General features: G+C 41.3%; 1 pseudogene; it reads right to left on the bottom strand.

Moving 5' to 3' along the window:
* The window catches only part of LOC102829231, an 83,156-nt pseudogene extending 79,151 nt beyond the window's left edge, over positions 1–4,005 (bottom strand).
* Positions 4,006–12,980: the final 8,975 nt, after the last annotated feature.

Genomic DNA, 12,980 nt, shown 5'->3' with positions numbered 1-12,980 from the left:
AGTACCATTAGTTCTTAATCATATGCTACCTCTTGAAATGGTTAAATATCAGCCATTTCTTTTTGATACCATGAATCTGCATTTTCCTTCCATATTTTTTTTTTATGTTTACTGTCATCATTCTATAATTTGCCTATAGATTCCTTCAGTAATGCAAGTTAAGGCTTGAATGTTTCCTTCAGGTCTTTCAGCTTCACAGATGCAGAGCATATTCTTCCTTTTTGGTTTTCTAACTCCAAGTCTCTGCAAGAAGCCTATTTCACTGGGTAAATTCTAGCACTCCTTTTAGGTATTCCAATCAGTTATAGGCTAAAGACGGGCTTACAAGCTGCAATTATGTTTCCTGACATTCCTTTATATCCCACTCAAGCGTCTATTTTAAAATAGCAGGCAAGGGAAAACAAATATTCATAAGACAATCAAGCATATTAACATTATTTCTCCTCTTGAGAATATGCCTCAATCCCTGTATCACAGAGCCCCATTGTTTAATACATCACTATTTCCCATTTTCCCATTTAGCCCATGTAAACTTGTCTCAGTGTACCCTTATCTACCTTGTCCCTCTACCATCATCCCTATTTTTATGTATGGCTCTCCCCAACACCTGAACTATGATGTGTCTACCCCTACCCTGTGCTCTGCTGTCACCTCCGTCCACCTTCCACCCCCACCAATAATCAGCAAAGTTTTTTCTCCCTTTTAGTTTGGGTACTTTTTCTTAAGTTTTTATAATAATGGTCATATGCAATACTTGTCCTATTTTGCCTGACTAATTTCATTTAGCATAATGTCCTCAAGGTTCATCCATGTTATGCAGTGGCTTGAAGCTTCCTTGTTATTCTTCAAGATAGCATAATATTCATTGTGTGTATGTACCAAAGTTTGTTTATCCATTCTTCGATTCATGGGCACTTAGGCTGTCTCCATCTTTTGCTATTGTTAATAGTCCTGCTATGAACATTGATGTTCATATATCTAATCATGTTATGGCTCATATTTCTTGTGGGTATATACCAAATAGAGGAATTCTGAATCATAAGGTATTTCTATTTCCAACTTTCTGAGGAAGCACCATACTGTTTTCCAGAGTGGTTGGACCATTTTGAATTCACACCAGCAATGTAAGAGGGTCCCATCTCTTCACATTCTTGCTAGCATTTATTGTCCTCTGATTTTGTGAACTTCATTGTTATTGCTAGTGTTAGATGATATCCCATTGTTGTTTTGATTTGCATCTCTTAATGGCTAATGAGAGTCCTGGTGTGGGGCTGTGGGTTAATGCTCCAGACGGCAAAGCCATTTGAACTTCAAGGTCAGTGGTTCAAGCCCACCAGCTGTTCCTTGGAAACCCTATACAGGGTTGCTATGGGTTGGAATAGACTCAATGGCAGTTAACAACAACAACAACAACAACAACAATGGCTAATGATTATGAACATTTCTTCATATGTTTGTTGGCTGCCTGAGTGCTTTCCTTGGTGAAGTGTCTGTTCTTGTCCTGTGCCCATTTTTTAATTGGGTTACTTGTTTTTTCTTGTAGAGGTGTTGTAGTTTCCTGTAGATTTAAAAAAATTAGTCCCTTGTCTGATATGTCATTGCAAAAGATTTTTTCCCATTCTGTAGGCTCCCTTTTTACTCTTTTGGTGAAACCCTTAGATTCACATAAGTTTCTAATTTTTAGAATGTCCCTATTATCTATTTTGTGTTCTTTTGTTTGTGTAATTTTTGCAATGTTTCATAGTCTGTGTGTGCCCTGGATTAGAGCCCTTAAATTTGTCTCTTTTTCATTGATGAGCTTTATAAATCTTGGATTCACATTTACTTCTTTAATCCATGCTGATATTTTGGGTTTTGTATATGGTGTGAGGTAAAGGTCTTGTTTCAATCTTTTGCCTATTGATTTCCAGTTCTGCCAGCACCATTTGTTCAAGAGACTATGTCTTTCCCATTCAGTGACACTTTGAAAAAGATCAGTTGGCTATATGTGGATGAGTTAATTTCTGGATTCTAGATTATGTTCCATTGATCTATGTATCTTTCATTGTACCAGTGCCAGGTTGTTTTGACCACAGTAGCCATGTAGAGGTAAATTATGAAATCAGGGAGTGAAAGGCTTCCATCTTTGTTCTTCTTCTTAAGCAGTGTTTTCTTTTACATATAAGTCTGTAATTGTTTTTTCCATCTCTCTAAAGAATGTCATTGGAATCTGGATTGGGATTGTATTATATGTGTAGACTGTGTTGGGTAGTATAAGGAAAAGAAAGAAAGAGATGAGGAGAGTCTTGGCTTCAACAGCAGGCAGGTTCATTGAGAGTAAACCTGGGAGGTGGTACTCTAAGTCACCAAAGGAGACCAGAGCCCAGCTGTTCTCTTACAAACTGGGGTATTTAAGGTGGTGTGCTTTGGATACAGTTCTGGGGAGTTTACAATGGGTGGGGGGTGGGGGTGGGAGTATGGAGATTTTCCTGAGACCTCGAATTACCTGGGGGGTGGGTGGGTGGATGGGTCTCCAGGTGTAATAAAGACTTAAGCTTTTCAGGAGACTAGAAGCTCAAGCAGGACTTTATTCAGTGCTAAGTAGTTGCAATGCCATTTTGTTGATCAGGCCCAGGGTCCTTCATTCCAGACTCTTGGTGTTAGGGGGATAAGGGCAGACATGTCTCTTTGACTGCTTCCTGCTGATTTATGGGGCATAAACGGGGTGAGTCTATAACAGAAGAGTGGTTGCCACCTGATATTTTGCAATGGTAGTGAGTCAGCCTGCAAGAAATGTTTGGAAAGAATTTATTATACAAGGCAGGAATACAGCTCCCAGACAAAGGAAGAGAAGCGGTCCTACAAAGGGTAATAACCAAGGGCAGAAATTTTGTGTGAGCCATGAGCTTGGAGAATTGTTGGAATTCAGCCTTGCTGCTTTTTCTTTTAATCTCTTTATACCATCTCAGACTAGGCCTGATTTGTTCACAAAGCAAAACAAAAAACAACAGCATTCCTCATTGAGAAATATGCAGGTGCCTCCTTCTAGGGAGTCAATCTGATCTTGAATAGTTGTAGAGCTAATTCATCTAAGCTTTCTTGCAGGGAGGAGGATAGGGTGGCAGAGACTGAAATTCCTGCTGCTCTGGTTCCTATGCCTGCTGCATAGGAGGATAAGTTATAAGGCACGTGTGTTTCAGCTCAAGGGAGGTTTTATTGGGAGTAATATAGGTTGATCTTCAAAAGAATAGGTTATGGGTGGGGATATGTACGCTAGGGTGCATGTACCAGTCCAATTAGTAGGTAGGAAAATGTAAAGTTTTTTTCCCACATAGGAAAAATACTCTTGGTAAGGGTTAATACATCCTTGGATTTGGAAAGTTAAGAAATGTTGCGGCCTGTCCACATGTGCTGCTCTTTCCCATGCTGACAGGGAAGTTGCCAAGTGGGCTGCTCCTAAGGGTTGTAGGAGGATGGAGTTGGCAAGGCTGGAGTTGAGGTTTGCTTCTAGTGCTAACCTGTGGGTTTGAGTATGCAGAAACAGTGTTATTAATGGGTAACATGTGACAGCCTCTCCTGACTTGGGGGCCTATTGCCTTGAGGCACATGTTGAATAATGGGTAATCAGTGGTTGTGGGGTGTCTGGAGTCACAGTATTGTGAAGTTGTTGTAGATCCTATTGGTGGTGTAATATGAGAGGGGTGAGAAAATCTTAGGGGGTTGGTGACTGAGGGGCAGTGGTTAAAGAGGGATTGTTTGAGGCTACAAACTTTAGGGGCTCCTGTTGTGGAGCTATAGGAGTTTATACATGTGAGTGGTGGGAGTTTTAGGGTTTGTATGCAAGGGGTTTTGAAATTTCCTACAGGAGAGTCTGATGAAAAACTGGGTCAAATAATATACAAGACAGGGTGGGATGTTAGATCTTGGGCCTTTCCTTCCTATTGGTCCTGTGGTGGGTGTTGTAGGGTACCGGAGGGGTTGGATGAATGTTTGGCTACCCTGTAGAATGTTCTCAGCTTCTGGCATGTTTGCGACGATCTGTTTAGAGGAGAATATTGGAACTTTTTGGGGTATTGAGAAAGCTAGGGAGGCTTAGATTTCTATCCATGTTCAAAATGGGACTAGAATGGCTGAAAATCCAGCATGTATCATTTATGTGTTGTGATAGAGCTTGGTATAAGAGGTAGGCTGAGAGGTCTGTTAAATGTTGAATTGGTGACAGGTAAGGGTTGGCTGGGACAGAATGAAGAGTAAAGAGAGTGAGAAGGAGATTTGGGTGGGGATGAAAGAAAGAAAGGTGCTTTGTAGCCATAATTCCTGGAGCTGTTGTAAAAAACGAGTAAAGAGTTAGAAAGGGATAGTCTGGTATGCACAAGTCAGATATGTACTAGGGGGAATGAGAGCTGGTGGGAAAAGTGATATTGCTTGGGTACTATGGGTTGGTGTGTTGGAGTTGTGGGCTGCAGCTGATTTGGATAGGCAGTCGACTTGCTGATTATATTCAGAGGTGTAGCTGGAGTCAGTTTGATGACTGCGGCAGTGGAGTAGGGCTATCTTTGAAGTTAGGAGGGCTGCTTCTAAGAGCCTGTTAATTAATTTTGCATTTATTACGGGAGTGCCTCATGCAGTTAAGTGTTTTCTTTCAGTCCAAAGCTGTGCATTTGAGTGGAGGATATTAAATATGTATTTTGAATCTGTAAATATGTTAACTTGTTGGTTTTTATCTAGAATAAGGACTCTTATCAAGGCTATGAGTTCGGCCTGTTGGGATGTATTCCCTGGTAGAGGGATAAGTCTTCAACCACTGTGGCTGGAGTCCATGTTTTGCTGTCGGAGTGAGGTGGGGAGCTTTGATAATGGCATATCCTGCTTTTGAGGGTGGAGATTTAGTGGAACTTCCATCTATGGACAAGTTAGGGGCCTCTAGGATGGGAATGTCTAGGAAGTGATGGTAGATTGTTTGAGAGTGGCTAACGGTCTGTAGACAGACAGTCATGGTCATCTGTGTCTGTTTAGGGGTTCTCAGTTGGAGGTAAAAGAGTAGCTAAGTTAAGAGAGGGACTTTTTTTAAGGTGATACATGGATGGATAAGGGTGGCATAAAGGTATTGAAGTCATGAGTCAGAGGTCAAAGAGAGTGCTTTGCAGCTAAGCATATCTTGTAGGTTATGTGAAGAGAAGATAGTTGATAGTTGGTATACGGTTAATTTTTGTGCCTCAGCTGTGCTGGCTAAGGTTTTCATGCAGGCTGGCCATCTTTGGTATGCAGAGTCTAGTTGCTTGGAGAAATAAGCTATAGGCAGTGGGGTATCTCCTGCTGTTTGTGCCAGGAGTCCTAGGGCTTGCTTCTGTTTTGTGGTGACATAAAGAAAGAAGGGCTTATGATTAGGGATATTGAGAGAACGGGCTTCAGTTAATGCTTGTTTTAAGAGGTTAAAGGCATTGATCGTGTCTCATGAATTAAGTATAATTTCTGGGGATTCTGTTTTTATAAGTTGGTATAGGGATTTTGCAATTAGTGTGAAGTTTGGAACCCAGATGAAGAAATAGCCAGCTACACATAGGAAAAACTGGAGTTGTGTTTTTGTTTTGGGAAAAGAAATGGCTTTTGCTAGTTTTTTTCAATCTTCTGATATTCCTCTAGTGGTTGGTGTTAGGGAGAGGCCTAGCTAAGTTACTCTTTTCTTTGTTATTTGGGCTATGTGTTTGGACACCTGATAGCCCCACTGTGCTAGTTGATTTAATAACTGGATGGTATGCTGGAGGGAGAAGGACAAGGAGGGAGAGCATAACAAGTCATCAACATATTGGAGGATAATACTGGGCTTTAGGTTAAGTGTCTTTAAGTCCTTTTGGAGGGCTTGGCCAAAATAATGGGGGCTGTCCCCAAAACTCTAGGCTAATACAGTCCAGGCTAACTGTTGACTTATATGGGTGTTGGGGTCTGTCCAGGTAAAGGCAAATAGGGGTTGGGACTCAGAGAATATAGAAATGGAAAAGAAAGCATCTTTTAGGTCCAGTATTGGAAAATAGGTAGTGCTAGGGGGGATATGGCTGAGGATAATGTAGGGGTTATGCACGACTGGGTGGGTGGGGATTACGGCTGCATTCATATGGTGTAACTCCTGAACTAGTCTAAAAGTTCCATCCAGTTTTTTTACAAGTAAGATGGGGGTATTACAGGGGAGTTGATAGAGATAAGGAGATGGGTCTTTAGGAGGGGGGTAATTATGGGTTTTAAACCATATAGGGCTTCAGGGGATATAGGGTACTGGGGAACAGATATATAAGCTTGAGGATCTTTCAGCAAGATGACTACAGGTGAATGATGTGCTACTATTGCTGGGGTATTGGTGTCCTAGACTATAGGGTTGACCCCAGGCAAAGGGGGTTCTATTGTGTTCGGGAGTATTTGGGATTTGCAAAATAGGATATAGGGGCAGGAGGGGTTTAGTTGAGTGAAATATAGGGTGGTTCCTAATTATTTGTAGGATATCTCATCCTAGTAAGGGAGTAGGACAACATTGTAACACCAGGAAGGCGTGGGTAAATGATAGTCCTTGGAAATTGCAGGGCACTGGGGGTGTTTGGAGGTGGGTTTCTGGGAATCCTTCCATACCTATTACTATAGTCAGTGAAGGAGAAAGTGGCCCAGCAAATTCAGTTAGAACAGATAGGCTGGCCCCTGTGTCGAGTAGGAAAGAGATTGTCTTTCCAGTGACACTTCCTTTTACCCAGAACTCAGGGGGGACATGGGAGGCTGTGAGATTCTGGGCCACGTCATTACTCCGTTAGTGGCAGGAGGGATGCCAGGCCATTTTCAGGTGGTTTTTTTGGGAGGGATTCCCTCTCTGAGGGATGGCTTCTGTGTGGGACAGTCCATCTTCCAATGTCCCCATTGTCCACAGGTTGTCCATGGCTTTGTAGGAGGCTTAGGGTTAGGGCATGCTTTTACCCAGTGGCCTTCATTTCCACACTGGAAACACTTTCCTGGGGGTTGACAGCCTTGTGTCCCTTGATAGGCCAGCATCTTAGGTGAGTTTTTTTGCTGGAGCTGCCTTTCTTTCTCTGCCCTTTTCTTCCTCCCTATTATTGAAGACTTTAAAGGCAGCATCAAGGAGCTCCCCCTGAGGGGTTTGGGACCCTCATTCTTATCTTTGTGATTTCTTTCTAATATCTGATGCTGATTGGGAAATAAATTGGAGTTGGAGGTAAGTTCTCTCTTCTGGTGACTCAGGGTCAAGTTTGGTATTTTTAGTCATTGTTTCAGTTAAGCAGGAGAAGAAAAAGGCAGGGTTTTCTTCTGGCCCTTGAGTTATTTCCCTTAATGTTTCATAATTGACTGTCTTATGGACATGTCTGTCCATACCATTTGCGAGGCAGGAGATCATATGTTCTAGCTTGGAGGGCCCTTTGTCTGGAGTCTGATAATCCCACCTTGGATCAGTTCAGGGTATTGCTTCCTGTGATACAGGGTAGTGGGGAGGGGCTTGATCGTGCATATCATCAGCATATGTTTCTGCCACCCTCCAGATTAAATCTTTCTCTTCTGTCTTTAGTGTGCTATTGAGGATTGTATAGACATCCTACCAGGTCAGGGAGAAAGTCTGTGAAAGATGGAGAAATTCTTTTCTGAATTTTGCTGGATTTTCGTTGAAAGATCCTAGCCTATTCTCAGTTTGAGAGAGATCAGAGAGGGAAAAACGGACATGGATACAGGTGGGTCATTCATAGCTGGCAACTTCTCTGTGAGGAAAAAGGATTAGGGATCTTTTTGATCTTGTTACTGGGCCAGGTGTTATTCTAATTTGTGGAATCTAGGGATGCAAGGGGTTGGAGTATAGGAGGGGGTGGAGCTAGAGAAGGGTGGGGGCACTGAGGAGGGAAGGGAGCTGAAGGGGAAAAGGTTCAGATGAGCAATAAGGTGATAAGGTGGGGATGTTCATTTGCAGGATCAAAGGGAGATTCAGGAGGATGCAGGTTAATTGGAGAGCCAAGCAAGGGAAAGGGTGAAAGTGGAGGAAAAAAACGTGGAGGAAGAAAAAGGCTTGGAAGTGAGGAAACTGCCATTTTGCCATTTCTTTATAGAAGTTGTCGATGTCTCTGAAAATTTGGAAATCAAAAGTGCTGTTTTCTGGCCACTGACTAATTGCAACTAGCCTATATTGCAAAAATTAATTATTTTTCAGATTGATTTATGTTAGTTGTAATTTCTTTAGGTTAGTCAGAAGACAGCCTAGAGGGAGGGGGTAGTTTGCAAAGCCCCAGCTCCCGTTCTGAGTGGGTCAAGGAGTCACTGCTGAAGGCTGTGCCTGCCTTCTTACAGGTGAGAATGGAGATGGCCAGAGGTCCGACTATCGGACTGGATGGCCTGGAGAGGATTATGGGCTTCCCCGCGTCCTCTGCTAGGGGAGTCCGAGTGATCCTCCGAGGATCAGGGGACAAGGCAGAATTTCCTGGGATCCTCGGGAGAAGGTTCCGAGGGCTGACTTTTTAGACCCAGGAATTTGTGACAGGTGTTGGATGAGGAAAGATCTGGCAGAATGGCCTCTGAGATCTGGAGCCATGTAAAAGAAAAAACGGACTTGTTGGAAGTGAGCAGTTGGGGAAAAGGACTTTACAAGAGTTTTGAGAACCACCAGGGGTGCCCTGGCCTGGCCTCGCAATCCTCTTGAAAGGGTCCATGATCCCTCGTAGTCAGTTGCAGAGGGAGAGAGAAAAAAAGAGAGAGAGGAGAAAAGCGGGCTTCTCATATATGAGCAGTCGGAGAAAGAGATCCTAGGTTCAGGGGTGTGCTCCAGTCAGAACCTCAGAATCCTCCTGGACTGAATCTGCAATCTTTTGCAGTCCACTGGAGAGAGAAAGAGAGACAGAGAGGGTGGCTAAATAGCTAGGAGAGGTTTGGGAGAGGGAGGGTGGGGCTTAGAATGGGCTAGCTGCATGGAGGATAAGGCTTTTTGTGAGGTCTTGCCAGAGGGAGAGGTAAGAGGGGGCTGGCCGGGGCACACGATGTTTCTCTACAGGGCGACCCGAAGAGAGAAATATTGAGGCCGGAGGCAGGAGGGAGAGCCAGAAGAACAACCAGAGCATCCCCAATACGTATTGTTCTAACGGCAGGCCCCTGAGACATATAAGGAAGGCCTGTGAAGGCCTTATGTCCGGGTCCGAAGGAGGCGTTCTCTAGGTACCTTAGAGAAAACCTCCGAAGGCCAACTTACCTTCCCTGTGGGAACAACTAGGGAGGAATCAGCCGGTGGTGGATGGTTGGAGCTGGTCTGCAATGTGGTCCTTTGTTCTGCTGGAGCCAAGAGGTTAAGAAGGAGAAAAAGGGAGACAACTGCCCAGACAGGCAACCAAAGTTGTGAACGCTACAAGTCCCTTTAGAGGCTGCTGGAGAGTAACCCCGTCCACGCCTCCTCAATTGGACTTGGTTTGCTTACAACTCTGAGATGTCTCAGAAGGAAAAGTTAATCTCACGTCTAGGATTCTCCCATCTGGCTTCCGCACGACTACCCTACGCGCCTTTGATCTAAGGAGAGGAAGGGAAGAAGGTGTGGGGGAATGGGGCAAAGGCAACCTAGAACCAGCTGGGGAGCTTCGGCTTACTCTCCCTTGGCCCTACTTTGGGTGCCAAAATGTAAGGAAAAGAAAGAAGGAGACAAGGAGAGAATCTTGGCTTCAACAGCTGGCAGGTTTATTGAGAGTAAACCTGGGAGGGGGTACTCTAAGTCACCAAAGGAGACCAAGGGGGTAGGGTCTCCAGGTGTAATAAGACTTAAGCTTTCCAGGAGACTGGAAGCTCAAGCAGGACTTTATTCAGAGGGTAGTTGCAATGCCATTTTGTTGATCAGGCTCGGGGCCCTTCAGGTAATATTTACATTTTCACAATGTTAAGTGTTCTTATCCAGGAACATGGTATATTCTTCCATTTTTGTAAATCTATTTTGGTTTCTTGTAGTAGTGTTCTGTCCTTTTCTTTGTATAGATCTTTTGTTTCTCTGGTTAAATTTATACCTAAATATTTCATACTTTGGTGGCTATTGTAAATGGTATTGCTTTCCTCATTTACTTTTTAGTTCTGTCATTATTAGTATAGAGGAATACAACTAATTTTTGTATGTTGATCTTGTATCCTGCCACTTTGCTGAATCTTCCAATGAGTTCCAGTAGTTTTTTGTTTTTTGCTGAGTCTTTGGGGTTTTCTATGTATAGGATCATATCATCTGCAAATAAGAGTTTTACTTCCTCTTTGCCAATTTGGATACCTTCAATTTCTCTATCTTGCCTTATAACTGGCTAAGACTTCCAAAACAATATTGAATAGGATTGGTCATAAAGGGCATTCTTGTCTGGTTCCTATTCACAAAGGGAAGGTTTTCAGTTTCTCTCCATTGACAGTGATATTGACTTTTGGTTTTGTATATATGCTCTTAATTATGTTGAGGAATTTCCATTCAATCCCTACATTGTTGAGTGCTTTTATCAGGAGTGGATGTAGAATTTTGTCAAATGCCTTTTCTGCATAAGTTGATATGATCATGTGGTTCTTTTCCTTTTTCTTATTTATATGGTGGATTACACTGATTTTTTTTTTTTTCTTTCTTTCTAATGTTGAACCATTCTTGCATCCCTGATATGAATCCCACTTGGTCATGATGTATTATTTTTTTTTGATGTGTTGTTGAATTCTGTTGGCCAGGATTGTGTTGAGAAATTTTGCAACTATGTTCATGAGGGATATTGGTCTATAATTTTCTTTCCTAATGATATCCTTCCTTGGTTTTGGTATGAGGGTTTTGCTTCATAGAATGTATTAGGAAGTATTCCATCTTATTCTATATTCTGGAATAATTTGAGTAGAAGTGGTGACAGCTCTTCCCTGAATGTTTGGCAAAACTCATCAGTGAAGCCATCTGGGCCTGGATTATTTTGTTTGGGAGTTTTTTGATTACCTGGTCAACTTTTCCTGTGTTATATGTCTGTTCACGTTTTCTACTTCACTCAGTAAGTTTAAGTTGGTCATGCTTCTATAAAAACGTATCCATCTCCTCTAGATTTTCAAATTTGTTGAACAGCAACTCTTCAAAATATTCTATTATACTTTTTATTTCTATTGGTTCTGTTGTGACATCACCCATGTGGTTTCTTATGGGTGTTATTTGTGTCTTCTGCCTCTTTTCTTTTCATTTTTTCCAATGGTTTGTTGATTTTATTAATTCTTTCATAGAACCAACTTCTTGTCCTGTTGATTCTTTCTAGTTTTTCTGTTTTCTATCTCATTTATTTCTGTTCTAATCTTTATTATTTCCCTTCTTCTGTTTACTGCAGGTTTACTTTGCTGGTCTGTTTCTAGTTGTTGGTGATGTTGTGTTAATGTATTAATTTTGGTTCTTTCTTCTTTTTGGATGTGTGCATTTACTACAATAAATTGTCCTCTCAGCACTGCTTTTGCTGTGTTCAAAAGATTATGGTATGTTGTGTTTGTTATCATTTGTTTCTAGGAACTTTGTGAATTCACATTTTATTTCTTCTACTACCCAGTAGCTTTTAATCAGGGTGCTATTCAGTTTCCATATATTCAGCTTTATTTCCTTGATCTTCCTATTGATTTCTAATCTGATAGCAATGTGGTCTGAGAAGATGGTTCTTAGTATTTTTATGTTTGTAAACTTATGGAGGTTTGTTTTATGGCCTAACTCATGGTCTATTCTGGAGAATGTTCCATGTGCACTGGAAAAGAATGAGTGTTGTGCTGTTGTTGGGTTGAATGCTCTGTATACATCTATGAGGTCCAGTTGGCTGTTTAGTTCCTCTGTGTCTTCATCAAATTTCTTTCTGGTTTTTCTATCCTCTTTCAAAAGTGGTGTATTAAAATCTCCCACTATTATTGTAGATTTGTCTATTTCTTTTTCAAATCCATTAGAGTTTGCTTTATATATTGTAGAGCTCTTTCATTGGGAGTATAGATATTTATATCTTCTTCAATTGACCCTTTAATCATGAGATAATGTGTATCTTTATCTATTATGCTGGTTTTTGCCTAAAAGTTTATTTTATCACAGATTAGTATTGCTACTCCTGCTCATTTTTTTTCCAATTAGCTTAGTATTTTTTTTCATCCTTTGACTTTTAGTCTATTTTTGTCTTTGCGTGTAAGGTGTGTTTCTTACAGGCAGCATATTGAAGGATCTTGTTTTCTTGTCTATTCTACCACTCTCAGTCTCTTAAACTGGTGCATTTTATCCAATGATATTTAGTCTAATATTCAATAGGTATGAGTTAATTGCTGTTGTTATGGTTTTGTTGTTGTTGTTTTTGGTGCTGCTGGTTTCTTTGTTCTGCATGTCTTCTTGTGCTGAGTTCATGGTTTTTTTTGTGTGTTCTTGTCAGTTTCTTCATATTTTTAATGTTTCCATGTTCTTCTTAGCTTTTCATGTTCTTGGTATGTTGTAAAGTATTAATTTCCTTTGAGATTACTTTATACTCTATTACCTTTTCCCTTCATTTAAAACAGTCTATTTTGTCCTGTAATCTACCTGACCTCCTCACCACCTGGATCTCTGTTCCTATTTTTACCTTCTTTGATTGTTTTGATAATAGACTGACCTCATTCTTTTAGTTTTGTTCTGTTCTGTACTCTTCCATTTGTTGATTGAGTTCTGGGTGGTGCTGCCACATATGTCAGTCTCTGGTTGTTGTCTGTTCTTATTAGTTCTTAGTCCAAAGAACTCCATTTAAGATGTTTTGAAGTGTAGGGTTGACTTTGGCAAAATCCCCTAGCTTCTGTGTGTGTTGGAATGTTTTGATTACACTGTGGTATTTGATTGACAGTTTTGCTGGGTAGAGGATTCTTGGCTGGAAGGTTTTTTTCTTTCAGGGTTTTATATATGTCTCATTATTGTCTTCTTGCCTGCATGCTTTCTGCTGAGAGCTTAAACTTAGTTGCGTGCCTTTGTATGTAAAACTTCTCTTTTCCCTAGCTGCTTTCAGGATTCTCTCCTT

The sequence above is a fragment of the Chrysochloris asiatica genome, unplaced genomic scaffold (genome assembly GCF_000296735.1).
Source record: "Chrysochloris asiatica unplaced genomic scaffold, ChrAsi1.0 scaffold00131, whole genome shotgun sequence".
Classification (NCBI taxonomy): Eukaryota; Metazoa; Chordata; class Mammalia; order Afrosoricida; family Chrysochloridae; genus Chrysochloris; species Chrysochloris asiatica.
This window is presented reverse-complemented; position numbering and strand designations above follow the sequence as displayed.